We start from the raw sequence: 24,483 nt of genomic DNA, 5'->3' as shown, positions 1-24,483 counted from the left end.
GACATGTACTATTATTGGTATCATTCACTGGCATCAGAGTCTTGGGGGGAGAGTTGAGCATCTTGTCCAGTTTATTGTTTATTGTTATCGTCGGCAAAGTGGGCGATTTTATGAGATCCTTAGGTCCTACCCGTACAACTGGAAATAAGTTTCACTACAATTCTTTGAGTAAAAGTGGTCAGCTTGGAAACGTTGTAGAGGTTTGGGGTGAGACAATGAAATTCTGTTTAAACACGATTGGGTTGGCAAAACAATCGTCATATAATACGTCCTGACCTATTTCAAGACGTTTTTATATGTTTGGAGTTTCGAACGCCTCATAAGCTCCAACGAGCGATAAATGCTTTTGACCCTAATGCTGCAAAGTCTGTTTCTATAGACTTACACCACGGTTTACGCGATGATGAGATCGGTCGAACACAAAACATTTGCATGTACAACTAATTATCACATTATGATAGTCGATTCTAGTTGTCTTGAAACAAGGCAATTGTCTGTATCACTTCAAGTTGTAGTACCATCAAATAAAAATTGATGGAAAGCGTAACATTTAAAAAAAATGTTATTTATTTATTAAAACTGGTCTTATTAGACATACCGTTAATTTTATAATAATATTCATAGAATAAAAAAAGTTTTCATTCTTATAAACCGATTGGTACAATAATATTTACACTAATCACTAATTTTTAATTACACTAGTTCAAATGGCTTTGTTCTTTTTTAACCTTCTGACGAAGTTTCGGTTATGTAGGAGTTTGGTCACTTCCACATTCTCGTGCTGGCTGAGGCGAGACTGGTGTTTGGCGGCAAATCTTTGTATTTCCGCAGTGACCTCAAAGACCTTAAGACGTAAGTCCTTATTCCTTACGTACCAAGGTGCATTGACCATGTTACGTAAGATTTTATTTTGGAGTGTTTGTAGGATTTTGATATTGCTGTGTTTGGTATAAACCTCATAGTTGAATACCATATGTCCACATAGGCTTTATGACTTGTTTGTATAGTAATATTTTATTTTGTATGGTAAGGTTAGAGCTACATTCAAGCAACCAGTATAGTTAGTTGTCTATATCTTAAACCTGCTTTCGTCCATTTTTTCTTCACGTGAACTTTCCATCTCATCTAAGGTTATTCCCAGATATTTAGCTGTATCGCTTTGAGCGACGGAACATGGTCCAATTTTTTGTTTTTAAAGTTTACATGCACTGATTTAAGCTAATTGAGCTTGATTTTCCTTTTCCTTGTCCATTCTTTTGTCTTATTACAAGCATATTGACGGATTTTGGTTGAATGGTTGATAGACCGACTAACGTTGCAATTTTTACTCCATCTATTTTCGGAAAATCACTGGTGTATAACAAGTAAAGAAGTGTACCCAATATGCTACCTTGTGGCACTCCTGCATTTATTGTTTTTAATGTGAAGTGTTTAGTGACCGTTAGTCAATGATTACCTCACACCAAACCGCATCTCACGACCTCCGAATAATCATTGTTTTTAATTTTGAATATTGATCTTCTTGTTTGACTCAAAATAGTCTGTCAGTTAGGTTGGAACTGATAATATCTACATACAGCTTTGGTGGCATCCCTTTTAGTTTATTAATGAGTCCTTCATGCCAGACCTTGTCAAAAGCTGAAAGTGTTACATAAAAATCAATATGTTATATTCATAATTGAGGGTCAGACTCTTGCGAAACGGTATAATAATAAAGGTTTGCATTTGCCTAAAATACAAACAAAATTCGATCAACTAACGTCTCAGATCCGTCCACATTCAGTTTATAATCACCAGGGATCAATAATATACCCGTTGAGCTGGTTTTATCAGCTGACAATTATTTTTTCTCAGGGGTGTTGGTTTATTGTGAGATTTGATTTATTTTTTCACTAAATACACCACTTTGCATTAGAAAGATCGATTTTATTTAGCAACTTGTGAAATATTCATTCCATTGCGGCCGCTGTCATAGGAACAAGGGTCACAACAGCACGGAAATATCAATTGTGTCGGAAAAGAGAAAATGCCAATCTGAGGCCCTTGATTCCGCTTTTGTGCCTGTTACGATTTTTAAAACGAATACGGAAATTTTGGGACGGAAGAGATTTTCAAGTGAACGGAGTTAAAAAGCTATTTTCATATCGCTTATATAACGACATGTATTACAATTAGTTATCACTGTGGACAATCCGTTTGTGTGATAAAATTCCTTTACTTTATTACATGGCGGTAGATGAAATAACTTCACGGAACTTCTTACAATTACGAACTTCGCCAGTTGGAAACATGTAAAATTTATTTGGTTATTGATTTTGTCGATTGACTCTTATTACTAAGCAAATTTACTAAGTACTTCAATTTTTGTAATTTAAAATTTATATAAAAAATAATTCGACAAATATGTAATAAAATATTGTACCTACAAAATAGTTTAAGTAAATTAATTTTTCTGCCTTCGTTGTTCACGTATTTCAAGGTGAATTATATTATATATCAGTCAATTTATTTTATACAGGGTGTCCCACAGAAAATGACTAACCTCTTAACTCCCTTTATTTTGGTCCGATTTTGGTAAGTATTTTTTTATTGTTTTCGTTATGAAGTCTAGTTTTTAGTTGTTTATTCAGTTCTCTAAAAATATCGAAAGTTGAATTTTCCGTATTTTAATATGTTTATTTCACCTTGCTATTTGCTGAAATCAACCACGCGAATAAATCATTTTACAGCATTTGTTTATGTAGATTGCAATAAAAATAGAGTAAAAGTTATCAAAGTTTATCAATAGTCAAAAAAATTTCTACAGTAAAAACCAAATATTTTTCAAATAAACTAGGTCATATTTTTTTCGTGAAACTAATTCGAAATTTCCTTTTAGCACCTCTAGAGTCCCCTAAATATAAATTTTTGTTTGAATTTAAATTGATCAATTTTCGACTCCTAAAATTTCGTTTGAAACGACTATAATTCAAAAACGGCTAAAAGGATTTTAACGTCAAAATAAACCATTTGAAAGAGGACGAACATAGCTTTTTAACCATGTACCAACCGATAAAATATATATTTAATATTTCTTTAAGAAAATACACAAAATAGCAAAATTATTTGTCAGAAATGAGATATTTTATTTTAAATGGAAATAATAGTCCGAATTTAAGGTTTCATACAGATATAAAATGCACTTGACAGTTTCTTTAAAACGAATTATCAGCCATGAAAATCGATCCACTAGCTTTTGATAAAAATAAAGTTAGAACTTGCACAAGCAATGTCAGTCAGGCAAGAAGGTCGTCGAAATTATCAGTCAAAAAATGAATTTGCGCCGATTTCCGCGAAAGTGGGTATCTAATGATTTTACAGAGCTAGAATCACGAAATGAGGTCAGATCCAAGTTTTGACCATTTTTTGACCGACTTTGCTTACAGAATGTATGTTAAATTATGGAAAAAAACAGTATTTCGTTGATTTATCTTTTTAAATCATACCGGATTAGAATATTCTGTATCTGTTTTTGCTTTTATGATATCCAGCAATGAAATTAATATACCAAAAATAATATTTTTTAATCTCATCACAAGTAACGATTGGAAAAGTGAGGGTATTTATTGAGTTAATTATTCGCACTTGTCAACAGACTCCACTTTTCCAACAACATATTCATTATAAATAGGCTTAAGGGGATTCTTAATAAATCGACATAATCAGGTTAATGAAGCTTTTTTCAAAATCTAATTTTTGTCGTAATTAAATGAGCATTAGTCGTAAAAATATTTGGGTTTTAGAAATTTTTTGATATTGATAAACTTTGATAGCTTTCCTTGGCAGCGTCCGATGCATATTAGCTTGTTAAGTCGTCGTTGGTCGGGTTGGTCTGGTGACGAAAGGGTCCGAGGCAGAGTAAAAAATGATCAGTAACGATCGAATAACTTTAACAAAGTACTTTATAATATGCTATGTAGCATTGCGATTAAGTTTTTTCTCTATTATCTATGTCTGCATTTTCCAAATTAGGTGGGAAAACAGCAAACGGTATGGTGTCGCAACATTTTCCCCCAAGGCCATAGCCAACTATGGTATTAAGAAACAACACATTTTATAGAAAAGTTGTTAAAAAGACTGTAATCGATTGTTTTACACGCCTCTTAGATGAAAATCCGATGTGAACAACACAAGCTTTGTTTTTTGTTTCGAGAGATTATTCTGTAAATAAAAATAATTGAATTATCTTAAAGTGAACGCTTGGGGTGATGATGAGAAGTTTTTGCGTTCACTCGCAATTAACCTAATTGTCTTTCTTAAACCTTTCACTGTGACAAATAACTGGTCTTTTCAACACGTCCATGACGCTCCGTTTAAGCTGGAAGATAAATTTTCACCAATTAAGAATTTTTAATGCACGGTTTCCGACCTGAAACACGCGTGGGATGGTGATTTGGGCGTCGTCATCAGGTAAGAAGAGAAGCTGAGTTGTTGAATAGAAAGCGTAATAGAAAGGAAAAAGTACTAGTAATAAGAAAATAAATAAAACCGACACTGAAATAATTAACAACCCAATAATGATTACGGTTTGTAAAATTGATCAATTCTCCTGCAACACTCATAGAAATTTACTGACTAGGACGTAGAACCAACGGATTTAATGAAACCTTCATTTGATGGTATATACTAGGTCGAAAGATCATACCAATACGTATTCCAGTGTTCGTGTCAATGGGCCCTAGGAGCCGAGAAATATAATTTAAACACTATTTATTTTTTAATTGATCTCGTAGTCCACCAGCAATTCTAGCTTTTGTAATTTACAATAAGGCCTCGAGAATCAACCACACTGGGTGTTGACAGTCCGGAGTCAGATCTGTCTTCTCCGTTCAGAGACCGAAGTTGGGCTCCAGGGGGCAACAGCTAGATCATTTCAGCCCCTAGCGCAATCAGTTCCAAATTCCATTCACACTTTCACCCATCCTTAGATACATTTTTACTTATTCCGAACCATTCAGTTAATTAGGGTAGTGGAGTGATGGATACTCCATCCCCCACTTACTGTATAACTAATCTAATTGAAAGTCGATGAGGTACTCAATATTCCACTACACCACACATTCACGCCAATAAATACATTCAATCTCCACACACGCCAGGGGCACGAAACTATATACTATATAAAACAACCATTCTTAGATCATGTGCATACACTCCATTAGGGTGGTGGAGTACTTGATATTCCTCGAACACATTATACTATAATTGTACTACTAGTCTAATTTGAGGGTCAATATTTCGCTATCAACTCCTCAACGATCCGATTCATGCTAATAAATACATTCATTGTGAATAGATACTAAGAAACCTAAGAGGAGATGTCCATGAAGTACTGTATACACAACAGTCCTGTTTCTTCTCGGATCAGATCAGGGAACCCAGACTTTCCTGCCGTTTTCAAAAACATTTCTCATATCGGGTGGCATTCCTACGCGCTCTCTATACGGAGCCAAGTAATTGCACCATTCAATTCGGTAAGACACATCGAGCAACCATTCTTCAAAAATAAATGTCCGTGTGTCTCGCATGGCTTAGTTTTAATCAGGTGAAGATGACTCGTAGAAGAAGGAGTCTGGTCTTCCTGATTCCAATGACAGGGCTCTTGATATGGCAATTGCTTCTCGGCATATCTGGCCCGCTGACGCTGGCATTTTCTTTTAATCGTGTTTTTTCTGTATTTTAGCCTCATGGGGTCAAGTAAGGAGGTTGGTACGTCCAGGCTAGAGCCGCCTCGTCCGCCTTTTCGTTTCTCTCCAGACCTATGTATCAGGGTACCCAGACAACAACCATTATTATACCATTTTTCGATACTATTTTATATCTCCAATTCTAATTTATTTCATGTTTGTCTCATTACATGTAGTTTGTAGGATTCTAAACATGTGAGCAGTTTCTCATGGATCGCTGGAGTCGTTTGAAACTTTTCACCATTTTTGGTATTTTCAAAAGAAGAACCTGTTGAGGGGTTTTTGTTGATTTCAGCCTTATTTTTCTCATTTACAATGTCTTAAAATCAAAACTTTGTCGACAAAGACTGAAGAGTAATTACGCTTTCGAACGGTTTTAATGACGCTGAATTTGGAAAATATGGATTTTTTAAAAGTGAAAACACAGATATCGGAAACAAAAATCCAGCAAAAAATGTAATTTTTGTTATGAAAATTCGCATTGAAGGGATTTAAATGGTTTTAAAAATTAATCCGATTTTTGGCTTCCTTTACTGGAAGGGCCTTAAGTTTTTGCAACTTCTTAGGGATCTGTTTAAAGAGTTAAATATATCGACCACTTTTTTTTTGACTCACGAATAATCTGAATCTTGGTATGATTTGGTTCGGATGAAGAACAAATCACTTGTTACTTGCCAAGCTTTCGATCTATTTTAGGATCATTATCAGGGCAAAACAACAAAATTGATATAATTAAGTGTTTACTAAATGGCTTCACCTTTCTTTGAACATTAAGCAATAGTGTTACATTATTAATGCTGGGTCTGACAACGAGTCTAAAGAAAAGCAACGATTGCAGTAGTGAATTGAGACGAAAGGTTAGGACATTAGACCGAATAGTACAACCACAAAAGTTAAATTTATATATTTTGCTTTGAAATAGGTAATAATTTAAAGATCTACAATTGATAATTGTGCTTTAACGGCTTGCAGAGCACCTATGGCGTAACAGCGCAATCAACAGAATGGAGAAACAAAACCGACCAAACCGCCAAACCACACGAAATCCATAAAATAAAGGATCTCGCATGTATGCCATGGCAACGTTCTCTTCGGATAGAGAAATCACAGGGAGTACTCGGTCCTAAAACAAACTACCCAAACACGGTATTGTTCATGCGGAAGTTGAAGCATTTGAGAGAATCGTCAGATTCCTCAAAAAAAAGCGATTAACCCCATGCAAACATACCCGGTTTTGGGCCCATCTATAATTACCGCTCATGGTGTCGATACCTCGAAGCCCAGAATCGACGTGACTGAAAAGTCCACTTTGCAAAGAAAACACGACGAGCCTGGCGGAATGTCAAATGTATCGGTCGTTATTTAAAACGTCCGCCTCTGCGGCGAAAATTATAAAGATCATTCAACACGACACGCAAGAATGGCACAATTACGCAGAAAACAAACCCTTTGAGCCCTGAAGATGATCTCAATAAAGATCGAAACGTTGGCACGATAAAGAACATGTTTTTCTGAAACCTACGTCAACCAGACCGCATCTCACGATTTCCGAATAATCATTATAAAGATCACAAATCCCACTTTGAGAGGCTGGAGTATTAATTAAAATACGGGTGGTTTTCATTTCCTCACCGAAATAATTAACTCGTTCAGTTTAGTTGACCGACCGTTCCAATTAACATCAACATTTTTATTATAGAGGCATTTCAGTATTAGGGAATGGTTACATGATATAAATGAGTTATAACAGTAGGTTATACGTACAACATCTCTAGTCAAAAGTTATATTTAGTTATTCACATGATTAGCTATCTACAGTAAAAAATTCCTCTACTGAGTAGTACCCTTCCACAAGCAACCACTTTATATTGTTCACCATTGCTTTTGGTGGAAGTGTAGCTATTCCCTGCAGTTAGGCGCTAAACAACTTTATTTTTATTTATTTATTTATTTATTTTTTTGATTGGGGCTTCCGACATCTAGGTCATTTCAGCCCCCAACTATGTCTATATTCTATTTACACTTTCAAACACTACATTCATACAAAGAAATACATTCATACACATAAATACATCCATACAGTACACTCATTCCGTTTGGTCGGTGGAGTACTTGATATTCCTCCACCGACCCTATACTTAAACTAATCTAGATTGGGGTCGATGGAGTACTTTTATAAATATTCCGCCATCGACGCTTGGCTTACGCTCTCATCCTTCGAGGGGTGATGACGACGTTATATTTCACCCTCACCCCTCGCCATTCACGCTAATAAATACATGCACTCAGATAAAACAACACGTAAGACTACTATATACAATAAAAAAAACTCAATTTCCCCTAAAAAGCGGAACAGGGGACTCTGAAACTCGCTACCGTGTTCGAGAACTCTTCTTAAGTCCGGCGGCATGCCTACACGCTCTCTGTATGGAGCCAAGGTATGACACGCCTCTATTATGTGGGACACATCGAGCAACCTTTCTCTGCATAAGGGGAACCTGCGCGGGCTTTGGCCCAAAAGCAGGTGCCCATGTGTCAATCGCGTACGGCCAATCTTCAGTCGGGTGAGGACGATCCCTCGGAAGTGGCACAGCTGAACATTGATCGCTCACAACTTTATTGCCCTCTAATTTAATGCACTATAAGAAGTCTGCAGTCTTACCAGCTGAAAGCCAAAATTAAACATCTTGGGAGATGTAGAAAAGCGAATCCCTCCACTGGATCCCAGGACGATAATTGAGGGAAACGAACAAGGGGATGTCTTGGAGTCACGAGATCCGAACCCTTCAGAAAGGAAAATACACCATTATTGACATTTTTGTAACATCCGTAACGAAACTAAACATCCCTGTAACATCTCTAATCCAATCCCTAACGAAAGCAGGAAGCGTACAGCATGCGAGATTATGAAGACTACGCCTAGTGCATCCCATTGATGCCACTAAGGCGATGCCCCCCCCCCCAAGGCGACAGAATTCAAGTCACCTTGCAGAAGGAAGGCGCATCACAGAATGCATCACAATCGAGAAGAAACTCAGCATTTATTATTTGGTTAACCTTGACAGGATAAGGCAGACTAATGAACTCTTTAATAGACTGCAAAGAATCAGAAGAAACCACAGCACATCTACAAGCAGAGTGTAAAGCGAATTTTCTCCTGCGGAGTTTTTGAACCAGCGCAATTTTGGAGAAAATAATACCCTTGAAATTTAGGTACAGACGGTTTGGGTAAAATAGCTCTTGAAGGGTGCTGTGTACGTCGAATTCCGCATTCTCAATAACTTTCTCGAGGAAATGGATACATCTGAAAATTACAATTATTTTTACTACCTGATGGGCGATTAACAATTCTACTATCGAAATCCCATCAATGACTCATACATTTAAGAAAGTTTTAAGTTGTAAGTTTTGCTTAGTAGCATTTTTATACAAGCTAGGCTGTAAAAATGTAATTGCGACATTTATCAACTTTCCAATCGCGGTAAATGTTCAGAGTATACGTAACTCTACCTTGCAGACGGAGGTATTATTCAGAAAAAGATGTCATGATGATATCTGCAGTGTTCCGGGATGATAACGTTGATAAAGGAGATTTCTCATTTAATAATATCCGCGGTGGGCTAGCTTGCACAAACATTTAATAAAAAAAAGAACGAAGTAGAAAGAATTTGGGAAATTATTTTATACTTTTCACTAACTGTATTTTCACGTTTTTCGTGAGGTAAATGGTTTATAATTTATGAAATCTGTTCGCGACGGTAACAAGGTAACATTTTGTCATTACGTTTGCTAACTCGAATCAATTTCATCGGAAACTAATAGTCGTTTCCGATCGTTTTTGGTCCGCCTATAATCATTTTGGTGTCATACACGTTTTTACTTTTCAGCATGTTCAGAGTTGGGTTTGTGAGCCTCCCCCTGCTTATTATCCTAATGCCACGCCGAAAACGACAGGCAGACAGCAGAAAGAAATGTCGTAAACCTACAAATTACAGAGACAACATCCTATAGACGCCGTGAGGATATACATAAAAGGAATTACTATCATTGGAAATTTCTACAATTTTACAATTTGCTGTTAATTTACTTTCTCCTTTTCATACAGACGTCTTTCCGCTTTAAAGATAAAGGTTGAGAGCAGTTTCATTGCTGCAAATTTATCCGTTTCCAACTCTCCTAAATCCTTCTTTCCTCCTCGCAACACTGAGCCAGAAATATGAAAACGACCGTCGCCCCCATTCAAAAATTTGTCAGAACCCGAATCTTTCAAAACGTCATTGAGCCGCCTTCTAAAAATAGCTAATGTAATGAGACAATGACAATATATTTTGTAATAAAGGCTCAGAAGCTTCCTTCATGTGAATTTCCATTTCGCAAGCTCGTCCCAGTCGAAAAGGCCGTTTCACAAGCATTTCAGAATGACTTTTAATTAATCATTCTTCTATTCGTTGGCTTTTTATGCTGAATAAATTAATAAAATATACAATGTTCACTTTTCACATAAAAAGTCGATGGAGTGAAACCGAAACGCACTGTAAACCACGCAGTAAAACGAACACTGTCCATCAATTTCAACACATGTTTTGATTCACAGACCAACCCCCAATACATTAAAGTTATGCTGTTTCATGTACATTACAATACATAGTTTTTTATGTTAAAAAATTCTGGAAACATTTATAAAACATATGTTGTATTTTTACTTTTACTAAGTATATTGTCCATTTTACTGAAATGTTTTATGTTTAATGTTTCAGGGTGTGGTTTTAATGCTGAAACCCAAACCAATGTGGAAAAAAAATCATTCTGCAATAGATATGTCCTGAAAATCCGGGATAAAAATCCCAGGAAAGCTTTCTTAATGCAATATTGCATCACTGACCCAATTCAACAATCGATGATTACAATTTCACTTTTTCTATTTTCTATTTTTCGCACAGGCTGATGACAACGACGTGAAAATGATATAATGACGATAAAATTGAAGTTTGATCTTTAAACTTTACTAAGTTAGTAATTTGTTTTCAAATTAATACATGCCCTGATTGCACTCAAGTTTTCCATAATAAATGGCAAAATTTTCTGTTTGCAATATTTTTATGTGTGTCAAAGAATCTGAATCTCGTTATGGTCAAGTAGAATAAACAACAAATTCAATTATCTGCCAAGCTTTCGACCTTCGACCAGGTCATCATCAGGGCACAACAATCTTAAAGACATCTTAAAATTGAAATGATTAAGTTTATAATAACTGGTTTTAAATTTCTTTGAACACAGACTCAGTCCCAACACTGCCAAGGACTGAAAGGCAATGAGGACCTTAAAATAGGTCGAAAGCTTGGCAGATAATTGAATTTGTTTTTTCTTCTAATAATGTTTCAAGTAAAAAGTGGTCGATACATCTAATACTTTAAAATAATATAAGCTCATGCTGAACAAGCACTTAAACGCGGAACTTCCTCACTGAAGATGGCGCAATGCCCGAAACGCGTTCAACAGTTCAACAAACCCACGACTGAAGACGGAATAGGTGAACGGTTCAGCATGAGTTCACCGACATGCAGATGCAGACCAACACCTAGTATCTACTCTAATATAAACTCACCTGAATGCTGGCAGTCGTCGAATTAATTTATTCGAAAGCGCTTAACGGCAGGAACCTGCAATCAGAAATATCAATCAATAAATTTCTTAATTTTAATCAATTATACGTGACATACACACTTCTCAATAAGTGTTTCAGTCAATCCTTAGTAAATCATCACTTCAAATTTTGATATTGTGCATTGAAAAATGGATTCAATAAGATTTGTACACTGAAATTACTGACACTGAGAACTTGTGGGAATTTAATTATTAAAAAAAAGTAAAAAACGAAGTAAGTATACGAATTGTCGCGTACTTATAATTTATCATAAGGGTTTCAGGATAGGGATAGGGATAAAAGAGGCGGCCACAACGCCTTCTCAACCTGGACCTGAGTAGACATATTGTGGTCCTTTATTTTTATAACACACTCGCCAGATTCAGATTGTTAGTCAACCTCCATAGGCCATGGCTCCTTAGGGGATGATCTTGTTTGCTGTTTTTCCTCTCGTACAAACACGAAAACATAGTATGTGTTCTGCAGTTCCGATTCTTCCTGGCAGTATCAGTGATTTTTTTCTGTACTCCTTCCGGTGCATGTGCCTTCTTAGGCTGCAGTGCCCTGCTAGGAGTCCAACCTCGATCCTGCTTCTGTTGCTGCTATCTTCCAGTAATTCCTTTGTAAGTCTTGCGGATGGCCTTACTATGAATCTTTTTCTGGGCATCTTGCCTGGGGTATTGGTCCATCAGATTTTTTAGTTTTGGATGTATCCTTTTTTGTGACAAGGTGCTAGGCCACAATAAGGTTCGGGCCTTGAGAATTCATATTGGCTCCTTTTTTTGTCAACATGTCCAAGGGTCTCAGAGTTAATGCTATTTCGAGGTCATTAATCATATGATCGGATAAAATAAATGTGAATAAAAACTATAACAATCATTTATCGACTTTATATTTTCACGTATTCGCGGGTTCTTCAGAACGAAAAGACTGAAATACACAATTAGCAAACGAGGATAAATCGACGGCAGTTAAATTTGCTGCGCTCTAACTAGCATGGAGATCTTTCGGCTCAGTTTATCGACATGGAAAAAGCCTGGAAAAATACAAACACATGTCTAATTTTTAGGGCATGTATGATTTTAAGTGATCTTTTAGTGTTTTTGAATTTATTAACATAATTATAAAAAAGACGTGTACATGTTGAGATGATTTTCATGAGAAATCACCATAAAATGAAAAGTCAACGTAAAACGGAGCAAGAATATTGGATTCGCTTAAGAAGTACGGTGTGAAGTGACGAAATTACTCTTTTTTATAACGACTCTGGTTTTTCTAAAACTTTCAACTTCCGTAAGATTTTCTTGTCGAGTGAAATAAGTATGTTCACTGCAATTTTTACCGTGCACATTATGCATTGCATAAGACAATCATCTGTATTACAACTCAACATTAAACCAGAGCTTCACACATCATTGACCGCAACGTGTGTTAAACTACAATTTGGTCGTATCCGATCATTTTGGTTACCTGTTACAAAAAAGCTAAAATATGCAGATCAAATTGATCAGAAATGACCAAATGACCCGATGAAAAAATTTCCTGATGCGTTCTACTGTCGTCAATATACATTTATCTGTCCGTACATAGATCCTTCGAAAAAATCAATTTCAAAGTTGATGTTCTTCGATAAACCGGCCATGTGGCAGCCTGTTTAATGTGCAGATAAATGATTTCTGGGAAATGTCCTGCTTATTAGACTGAGGGCATCAATTCCATCCAAACTGCTGACACGTCTCATGCATGTCGTGCCCTGCGGAGCGTATTTCCTGACACAGCTGTACAATAAAAAAAACGAAGATAAATTCCGTTTGAAATACCGAAATTCCAACTGATCCAGAAATATTATTTTCCGTATCGCTTTTTGTTTAACATTGTTATATAATTATAACAAAGTCTGTTATTACAGCACATGGGTTGTTACATGAGGGAAACATCAACTAATGCTGCTCTAATATTTTCGCTGATTTTGAACTATTTGCACAACAACAAGAAGTCGCGTGGCCCCTACCTTTTTGTCTTCTGATAGGATAATTGGGAAGTAGGCGCCAGTTAGTTTTTAAGGGGCATTACTGTTGATTGGAATGGATTGATGCCCCATGTTTTACCGACAATTCTCCTACATTGTACCATTGATATAGTGCCTTTCCTGTATATGTTATTAATATGACCTTTCCAATCAAGTTTCCTGTCAAGTGTCATTCCAAGGAATTTGATGGAATCCACTAACTTTAATTCTATGCCCTGAAATTTAGGGTAACGTCGGTTTAGTTAAATTCTTTTTAGTCTGAAAGCTTCCAGGTCACTTTCCTAGTCCAGACATAGGTCCAAGGTAACCTAAATATTTTTGTAGGATACAAAGGAGATGTTCATGTAAAGAGGGATAAACAAATTTAGATATTGACCTTCCTTTCATTTGGCAGGAGCAGGGAAAGGATTGCAGTTTCATTGGCGAAGTTGACTACTAGGTTGGATGTTGCAGGGATATCATGGGTGTAAATGGAGAAGAGGATAGATCCTAGACTAATTCCTTGGTGGACACCAGCCATAACTGGGAAGATGGGGATTGTCATGGCCCTTCAATCCTGGAATGTTATACTGGAAACATATCTAGATATGATTTGAGTATAAGATAGTTGGAAGGACCGCTCCAGCTTAACCATGCGAATATCCCGGCACAGCATTATTCTTAAGATCAACGCTCAAGAGAGGAGGCAATAGTGGTTGAGACAAATGTGAAAAAAATACATTTATAAATTTCGTTTTAAATACTAAAATTGCAAATGATCAAAAATATTATTTTTTTTTAACAGGTTTAATAGCGGAAAACTTCACAAATGAAAAAATGTCGAAACAATTGCTACAATATTATTATATAAATGTGGCGGTTTTCATCGTAAGACGTTGCTCGAAATATGATGATGATACAAGTTAAATGCGTCGATAAAATAAATATCGTGCAAGTTAGTTAGGACCTTATCGCAAGGGAACCGTTTCGATTGACGTAATCTGCGATCCTGATGAAAAAGCATTGCAGTGTCCAGTCTTTTGTATAGTCCTGCCACTGTACTTCATTTTTCCGATAAAAGGTCGGATGATTAAAGTTTCACGGTTTTTTGGTGATGTGGACCGGCATCGAAACCGGATTAAATCGTGGTATCGTTTGTGCACAGGTCCGTAGAGAAAGCTGAATAACGCTAACAAGCAAAGCTCAAACAGGGTTACGTAACTTCTGAAAATTACTTAACGCCGACGACGGTTCCTAACCAAAGAGATTGTAATAGTTGGTTAACTCTTTACCTATCGAACTTCACAAATATCTCTTTGTCGTCGGAGAGAAAGCCGATGGAAAAATCAGCTGAAAAGCGGAGACGGGGGCGAACGTGTCGAAAAACCCATTTAGGAAAGTTACTCCAAGTCATGAAAATATATTTCAAGGAAATGAACGGGCTCGGCCTAGATCACAGGTGAATTTGTTGTGGACTATACAATCTCGTACTTAAAATTTATAGACTTTTTACGAGACTATAAATCATTTCCGGTGATAAAAACCCAACCGTACGATATTGTATTATCTGCTTAAATTTTCTTTATGGATCACAAATGAAAATATCTTTACGTAAAACAACATCGATCGATCCATCTTCAAAGTCTTTACTAAATTATTCTAAACATATATGAACAAAAAATAAAGGAACATGTTTACATGTACATATTACATTATGATTTATAAAGCCTGCAACAATGTCTCTCCATCGAATTGTTCAATTTCATTTAAAAGGCAAAGGACATGGTCGAATTTCTATTTCGGGACGACGTCGGCTCTCGACAAGGTCGATGACAGAAGTTACAGTATTGTAATAATCGTCACATGCTGCCTGCCTCCACGTCCTTTCGACAATTGCTCTCAGAATTACGAAAACCACTTTGTGTAGTGGCGTTTCAAAAATTTGTAACATTTTTTATTGCCGTTTCCAACGAGTTAGATTCTGTTAGTGAACAAAAACAAAAATATTGTTCGTAATTTCGGCTTGCAGAGAAAAACTGTCGAAAGGCACACAGGAAGGAGCCTAATGAAGAGGACAAATAATACATGGAGTGTTCCTCGGCGCCACCGATCTGGTCAGTCCTTCTGTAAAATTACGAACTACCATGTAGATGTAATATTCGGGGTGTAGTATACTGCGCCCTTTAAGAGCTATTGTATCTTCCGTTCTCAGCCTAAAGCACATGGTTGAAGCTCTTCTATGGTCACATTATACATCCCAAAACACTTCCTCCTGCGGGCAAGTGTAGCTCTGCAGATTGTGAGTAGATGTGTTGGTGACTCCCCTGCCTCTTTGCAGAATCTGCATGTGCAGTCTTGGATTATTTCAGTCTTCTTTAAGAGCTTGCAGTGTCCTGTTAAGAATCCCATTAGGATTCGCAGTTTGTTCCTGCTTCACTTGACACATTCTGTAATTTCTTTTCTTCCGAAATTGGTTATTCTTGGATTGCCTGTGTCCAATGAGTGAATTCTATTGTTCCTTCATTTTCTTTTTGTCCTTTCTGAGATACTCATTAAATTCCTATGCCACTGATACGAACTACCATGAAAGAAGAGTAACTGGCGAATGAATCGAATTAAATACTGATAATCAAGCGTCATGGAGTACGCCAAAGCTGTACTGGAAATATTATTAACCTATCACCCCGATTTCTCTTTATACAAGGAGAAGATAAATCATACGTTACCACCATGATGCTAAGCAAGAAGAACCGAAAAGGATGCAATATTGGGCTTAATAAGTAAGAAGGTAGCTACCAAATCAAATAGCCAAACTCAAAGCATCATCTCAAGTAAGATCATAGACTTCAAAAGAAACGTGTATTGAAGACGCTAATATATTATACATTGAGGGCGACCGATAGGACCCTGTAAAATTTCAAGCTGCCAAAAAAAAGAGCAATTGTATAATGGACCAAATTAAAAGACTTATCGGGGGTGAAAACAACCAAAAGTCAAGCCAAAGACTTCATGAAGAATGTCTAACCTATCTTGCATCAGGTCTATTACTTTACAGACTAGAGTCTATAAAGTAAGTGAGTAAGTCTATAAACTTGACATAACCGGCTCAATGAAGATGAGTCATCGACTCATTAGTGAAGATCTGAAGTTGCAAATACTTAACTAGGTTTTTACTTACGATCAAAAGAAAGATATATCCAGTAAAGCTTACTGATGCGCTTCTAAAGGCTACAGAAAGTAAGAGAAAATGAAGCGTGATAGTAGCTCTACATAACTCATACTGACGCAGTGCAAACGTTTCTTTAGTCATAATTTGTTGTTAATATTTCCTTCTTGGTATCATTTCTGAATGAGCAGAACAAGTTTTAGATCAATCCCGGCATGGATCAGGATGGAATAATTCCGAAATCCACTCGAACCCTTTAATCGCCGGAGCGTTGGGCGTGGCCACATTGGGCAATGAGAAAGGATGGAATTCTTAAAGGTCAGCGCGAAGCAGAAGGTAGAATCAGTCAGTGAGGCGCGTTTTAAAAAGACGGAAAATTGTTTTTTGGCATTTTGTACGTTTCACTCGGCTTTCATTAGGCCTTAGCTCGCTTGACATAAGTTTAATGATATTCTTCCGACATTGAAGACCATACTTTTATTGTAGTCATATATTGAAGTTCATCAATTATTTCAGGCTTAATCGTCGATTAAAGACGACGTGCCCAGAATAGAAGAGTCTGGAAATAACTAAGAAAAGTATTCCAATTAAAGTCTTGTAAACTGGTGAAAACCCAGAAGCCAGGCAAAAGACTGTCAAAAGTCTAAGCTAAACTGCCAATATACATACCCCACTGCAAGAAAGCCAGATAAAACTTAAAATTATTATAGGTCTATAAACTTGACATATCAAGTTCAATAGTGTTTGTAACTAAACCAGACATACCCTAATTACGTTCATACTAACAAAGAAAAGCTCAATCCAGTAAAGCTTACTGTCGCGCTTTCAAGCTGTCAAGATTATAGAAACTTAAACAAAAAAATGAGAGAAAGTTTTTTAGGATCTTTCAAGTTTCACTCTAAGATCTTAGCATGATAACTTGACACAAGTGTAATGATATTCTTATGACCGTTTTAGACCATTGTCGTCATACGTTGAAGTTTGTTCAATGACTTCGGTCTGATAAGAACAAAAGGGTCTAGAAATAGCTCAGAAGAGTGTTCGAATAATAAACTTGTAATCTGGTGGTGAAAACAACCCAGAAGTCAGGCAAAAGACAGTCAAGAAAATCTAACCTAAACTACCAATAGACTCTGCTGCAAGAAAGCCAGATAAAACTTAAAATTATTGTCGGTCTGAAAATAACATAGCCGTCTCAATAGTCTTGTAACTAGACTAGACATTGCCTAACTAGTTTCTACTTAGTCACAGAAAAGCTACTTTCTTTGACGTCATACATTAAAGATTGTACTTCAGGCGTACGTCGATGGACTCAAGTTTAATGACATTCTTCCGACATTGAAGACGATACTTTTATTATAGTCACATATAGTTTACCAATTATTTCAGGCTTACCGTCGATTAAAGACGACGTGCCCACAATAGAGATGGTTAAGGATGGTGGTTAACCCAGAAGCCGCGCAAAAGTCTAATCTAAACTCCCAATAGACCCTGCTCCAAGAAAGCCAGATAAAAGCTACTTTCTTTGACGTCATACATTGAAGATTATTCAATGTCTTCAGACATCCGTCGATTGAAGAACGATGTGCTTGGAAATAACTCACAAGAGCCTTCAAATCGTTCGTTGCTCGTGTTTTCTTTGTTGCAGTTGCAAACTCGGCTAATGAGGTCACTTCAGATCGAGGGAGACACAGATGGCACCATGTAGGTCGCCTGCGTTACAGCAAACGTCCAATCAACAACGCTCCCTCCTCGATCCAAAACGAAAAACGAACGGAATTATTTCAATTTAATTTCTTTCCCCATCATTTTTATTTGTAAAAATTCTTAAAATTCACACAAGTAAACGAATTCCAAATTCTCTTAACATGCCCAATTGTGTCAGAACAGCGCAACAACGTATTTTGTGTTAAATGGATTAATTAACAAAGGTTACTGATAATGACAATAATTAGTTGAACTAAGAACTTTCCGCTTGTATAACGCCTTGGAGCCATTACCTTTAGACGGCATATGAATAAAAAAACTAAACTCGAATTCTTCCGTTTCCTTATTTCTATTATTTGATTGTTTTCAACTCAGTTCCTTTCCTTCGTAAAAGTTACCTCTTCGCGATTAATGAGCAACTTATTAAATTGTCACTGCAGGTAATAAATAATAATAATATGAATCATGCTGAAAGTGTTTTTACGAAAATGATTTTACACTCGCGAATAAACTGCTGTGCATAGTGTATAGATAGTAGATAAGCGTTTCTAAATTTCGCTGCTGGTTCTAGTCGCACGTCAACAAGTTCAAGGTTTCAGTTTGATTAATCATACATAATTTGGGCTGAATATTCCGGTAAACACTTCTCGCTGGATTGACCGCCGGGCCTACGAGAAATGATGATTTTGTTACCTCACTGGCTAATAGGTCGCAATAACAAGTTATACAAATTATGAGACCGACCATTAGATGGAGGTTTTTCATCTAGCTGGGATTACTGGAGATTTATTTTTTAACATGCCTTTGCATTTCAGTCTGTTCCACAGTTCCATATTCAGTGCTGCTAGGATCTCTGATTATACTCCTCATAATCTCCGAGCAAGGTCATCAAGGTAATTTTGATCTAGAAATCTTGATGATTTAGAAACAACTTGTAAATTAGCTGAACCTTAAGAAGTTGATTTTCGTATCATCATTGATCCATCGTAGCACTCGTTTTTTTTCTGGCGATTATAATTGTGTATTTTGCAGCATATTGCAACTGATTTTTCACCGGAACGTTTGCCTTAAGAATTTCTTTGCCATGAGACATTCTTCAAAGATTTGTTTAAAAGGAAAATCTCCAATATATTTATTGTGTTCTGACGGCTTTTTCTGGAAGCTATTGAACATTTTTAAAGAATGCATTGTCTTTTATGATAATTCCATTTTCCATCTTGCCGGGTTTAGAAAGCCTGATCCTGATCGATCCGGCGACTTTTTTCCAGGTGTGATTGATTTTCACTTTTTTCTGAATCGAATCGAGATCCTAGATGAAAGTCCTTGGTTCATTTTTACCCGTTTTCCTCGGTGACTTTTTATCCCCGAATTACTAATAAAAAGCTGCCTCTTATCCGAAAACCGTGCAAAACGACTTTTTCGTTGTACGATTTCCAGAGTGAATCGACTTTTTCTACGTTTCAAAGACGTTGTTACACCTCGGAAACCGACCACTTTGTTGATATCCTTTTAAACCGTGTAAACATTGTATGTTGATCAATCATCAAGCGCCAGACTTGTGAGCCTCAAAACGACTCGGTTCAACCACCAAAGGAAAAAGCCAAAACTTACAACGGTAATCTGAATTTTAACCAATTGTCGATTCAGTTCAAAATATTTTATTATTATGATGATGGTCTGGGTTCAACCTCGATATCGAGTACTCTTGGTTTAGTGTTTGATGTACGATGAGTAAAAGTAAGTTATTAGCGAGAAGTGAGTTCAACCTGCCCTGAGGAATAGAGAGCACCTCTGGGTGAGTGGCACCTCTGGGTGAGTGAACATTCAGAGATCACCCAATAATATCGGTGTACGTTAGGTCAGTAAGTATTCACGGTAATTTCATTCGAATCAGGGAATGTTTCAGATCCTTGGGCTGGAATTGTCGAAATTGAACACTGGTATCGGTATAACATTCTCAACAAAACATCGTCCTTCGAACGCTACTATCGCCGAAAGTGGGGCGTCGTCGAGGCGTCTGAAACGCCTGTCTTTACGAAATGGCCTGACCCAACTGGTATTTTTTCATTCTACTCTCCTGAGGAAATCCCTTCGTTCCAAATGTACTGAATTTATATCCGTCAATTAATGTTCCACTCCCAGCTATTGAGAGGTCTTGCAATATACCAAACGTCTTAGAACATTTTCCTTTTCCTTTGTCTGTTGTTCCTTTTACATCCATAGGGTGTTAAAATATTGAACGAATAAAAACATAAAATCACCAAGATCATCACCATAATAAGACATCACAAAAAATAGCATAATAAGTTCTAGTATGCACTGGAAGACAACTGTTCGCTTTGGCGGCTTGAGGACAACTGGCTGTTAGGACGATAGGGCCTTTTTCTCATTACCTGAATTCGCACGGACAACCTACAATTGTGAAGGTATGGAAATAGGGGCTCTGTGAGTGTCTGACGAGGGTTAATGGTGGCGAACACCTCAACTAGGCAAACGAAACTATAGGTTCATCACCAGACATAAAAAGATATCATAATTTTGATTATGGTAACAAATTAACCCACAGAGAGATGTATATCAAAACCATAAGAATACTGTAAACACAAAATAGGAAAACTCTGAAGTTTAGTTCTTCTCTCAAAACAATCAATGGACAGTGTCAATTGTGTTATGAAAATATAGGACCATAATGAAGGAAAGTGTTTTTACTAATGCGATATTTAGTAACGCCACTGAAGACGTTGAAAATCTGAACGCGTTTGACAATGCAAAACAGTGATAACAGGCAGATAAAATGATAGGAAACAACAAAATTACAAAATTTTTAGGAACAGGACAGAGGAAATTTTACAGTAACTTTTAAGATGTCACGTTTACCTACCCATCATCTAATTAGTTCCACAAAATCAGGATGGACAACAACAAAAAATTATCCGCACTATTTTGTTCTGTATTCTAATTTCAAATTTTAGTACATTACAGCCTGGATAAGTGACAGAAGTGTTGTGGTCCAGTCACTCTTTTGGGGTCAAACCCTGGAAAAGTGACAAATCCTGACCTCCTTAAGTGAAATCCACGCGAAGGATCTACCCACATTGCTGATTATTCGTGGGATGATGTATTCCACGCAGATGAGACAGGGTTGTTCTTTGGATGCCTCCCAAACTCCACTTTTGCTTTCAAAGATGCTCAGTGCCACGGAGGAAAGTAAGGAGAGAGTCACGGTTCTGTATATGTAAATAGAGTGGGACTGAGAAGCTTCCGCTTTTGATAAAAGGCAGTTCAAAAAAACCGAAGTGTTTTAAAAATGTTAAAACTCTTTCAACGGAATACTACAGTGATCACAAAGATTGGACGACCCGTGAAAACTTCCTGAAATGGCCGAACAAATTGGACACATATATGAAACTAGCAAACCGCAAGAGTTTTTGATGTTTCTTGACAACTACACCGCTCATACACAAATGCCTGAGCTGAAGTATGTAAAAATCATTTTCCTCCCTGCGAATACGACAAGCCAGCTGTAACCACCGGTTTCGAAAAGGCAAGCACTTCAAGCAGTTGACACAGTTTAAGGCAACTCCAACGGTTTTCCATTGGCTACTTCTTGATCTTCAAAGAATGGTGATCAAGACAGACACTGAAAACCAAACCACGATCCCCGATTTCTTCAAGCCAAATCGACTCATGTACATGTACCTAATTCATTTGACCTTTTAATACCTGTTTAACCATTGACCTATAAATATGTATTACATGTAACATTGTGTATGTACGTTGGGGTAACATACAATACATGGAAAACAGTGAAATGCGTTGTTTTTATTTTCAACCTGGATAAGACAAACTACTCAGAACCATGGTAAACGAAAAACTGGGTAAGTGAAAAACCTCTATAAGTGCCAACTGAGGTCTTGGTCTTCAGCGTTTTCACTTATCCAGGTTCGACTGTACAACAAAATAAGAGTTCCGTTAAAAATTACGAGAAGCCGACTCTGAAAGACACTAACTTCATGGATTGGCAGACAAAATTTCCAGAAAAGGCAAAACTGCAGGTTAATTACTCCGGAAGAAACCATGAACTCTGCAATTAACTGAACGGACATTTTATTTCTGTTATCTGTCTAAACTTAGTTAATTGTCGAAAACCCCTTTTAACATCACCATAGTTGCACGAATTAGCCAGAATTGGCTGAATTAATGACCAATGCAACGGATAGGTGCATGAAAATATCGTTTGTCATAACCGTTCGAAAAAAAGTTGGAGAATCTGGCCCTGGCTGAAGACGCCGGAGATTCGTTCTGACGAAAAGAAAACAAGTAAAATCCCAGAAGATAGTGTATTTATCTTGTCGATAAATCAGCAAATTCGGAAATCCAATCCTCGGTACAATTTTTGAAGGAATTTTTTTACAATGTACGTTCTCCCTTTGGGATAATTTTTGGAATTAAATCCGGAAAAGTTTCAGAAACGGTAGAAACGAAACGAATTATTAATTAGTAAACTGAAACATTACTGATATGCCTGTATTTGTGTATAACTTCATCCATTAACAGAAAATTATCACAGTAGATATCTTAAAAACAAGTTTTTTGTAGTTAACAAGAAAAGTTGCAAATTCATCTAAATCATATTTATTATATATAGGAGATTGTGTATATTTCTAAGACCTATCATTTATTAATTATTTTTTTCATTTTTATCACGTCATAAGGACAACAATGGCTTTGCCTCCTGCGACCTATATGCAGCGCTCGTGCAGGCTCACAGCCTTGGATAAAGGTCGCCTTTCTAAGGACCTTTCGACTGAGAACGAATCGCAATGAATTCAACCCTGTAAAAGAATTTCGAAGGATATTGAAATACAGAACGGTGCTGTATGTTTCACAAACGCCGCCAATGCTAGTCCTGTATTTCAAAGAGAATTTTATTTCGATGGTAGTCAAAAATTCTCAACAGAAACGTCCTAAATTGTCCTAAATTAAACCGAGAATGAGAATATTTTACAGTTTATAATGATTGGCTGAAGAAGGATTGATTTTTAAACCGTTTATTTATCGATTTCATAGAAATATATTGAAAATATGTAATTATTTTCAAAAACCAAATCTAGTGCACACAATACAAATCAGTATTAAATGTACTTACATGTTTTTCGATATTATTCGTTTTACATCCGTTTTCGAGTCTGAAACAAAAAAATATTCTTTACATTGTGCAGGATTTGAATATTATTCGATGTTGGGTGAGTCACGACCATTGAGTCAGATACATTTATACAACTCGTACGACGCAGCGTTGGATAAATTTAAGTAAATATAATTATAGTATAAATAATATATACACAATTAAGTTTACACTCTTTTCTTATAAACTCAACGGTTTTACAGTTCGGCTAATTCAATAAGACTTGAGTTTAATAGTAGGTAAGTCTAACATGACAAATGCACACAGGTAAAACGCAATAACAATCCTCTACCAGCACATATAATTAATAAAAATTCAATGTAGATAGATTAAAAAACCCAAATTAAAGAATATTACGTACGATGCCTCTAATTTTTGTTGACGCACAAGGTTAAGAAGTGGGACAGCTTAGTCATCTAAGTCCTTACCTTAAAGAGAAAGAGGACCTTGAAGACAATATCGGGCCATATAAACAAAAGCGTGGTTTTTCCCCAATACATCTCCCCCAGAGAAGCTCGATTGGTTTATTACGACTTTAGCAGATTCCGAAGCAGTTTCATAATAACAATGTAGACGGATACAAGTCGGAACAGGTTTACAAATTAAGTTCGTCACGATGAATCGTGATTCGATTTTATACTGGTGCTTTGAAAATGGCTCAGGTTTAAGACAAGAGTCGAAATGAGTTATTTATTGGCACAATTTTGAGAATTGGACAACTGTGGCATTCTTGGTTCAACCATGCACTCTCCTCGACCTTTCAAACGGCTCTAAAACCCGATCCATCTAAAAATTTCTTCAGGCTGAATACTTAGAGCTTCAATTTTTAACACAACTGAAGGAAATGGATAAACTTGATAAAAACTGAGTTGTGTGGGTGCTCAATATAGTGTTCAACAATCTAACAGATGATCGTATGGGACTTTTATTATTCAGATTTTTTTAAAGACCACCAAAACCTACAATTGGCCAATTATCTTCAACATCCATCCAAACAACGTGCAAGCGTCCTATACACGTCAATCCTTTCTACAAGAGAAACAG

At 36.6% G+C, this 24,483-nt stretch overlaps 1 protein-coding gene across 2 annotated transcripts in view; it reads right to left on the bottom strand.

Annotated features, from left to right (window-relative positions):
• LOC106670253 (flocculation protein FLO11) overlaps positions 1-24,483 on the bottom strand; it is a 58,475-nt gene that overhangs the window by 12,180 nt on the left and 21,812 nt on the right. The window contains exons 2-3 of one of the 2 annotated variants that reach the window (XM_014400423.2): positions 23,401-23,440; positions 11,332-11,386 (exon numbers count right to left, since the gene is read on the bottom strand). The gene's annotated coding sequence lies outside the window, so the exon portion shown is untranslated. The remainder of the gene's footprint in view (positions 1-11,331; positions 11,387-23,400; positions 23,441-24,483) is intronic. The other variant, XM_014400424.2, reaches the window with a different exon arrangement.

This window comes from Cimex lectularius, unplaced genomic scaffold (assembly GCF_000648675.2).
Source record: "Cimex lectularius strain Harlan isolate CLEC.00 unplaced genomic scaffold, Clec_2.1 scaffold327, whole genome shotgun sequence".
NCBI classification, from domain to species: domain Eukaryota; kingdom Metazoa; phylum Arthropoda; class Insecta; order Hemiptera; family Cimicidae; genus Cimex; species Cimex lectularius.
This window is presented reverse-complemented; position numbering and strand designations above follow the sequence as displayed.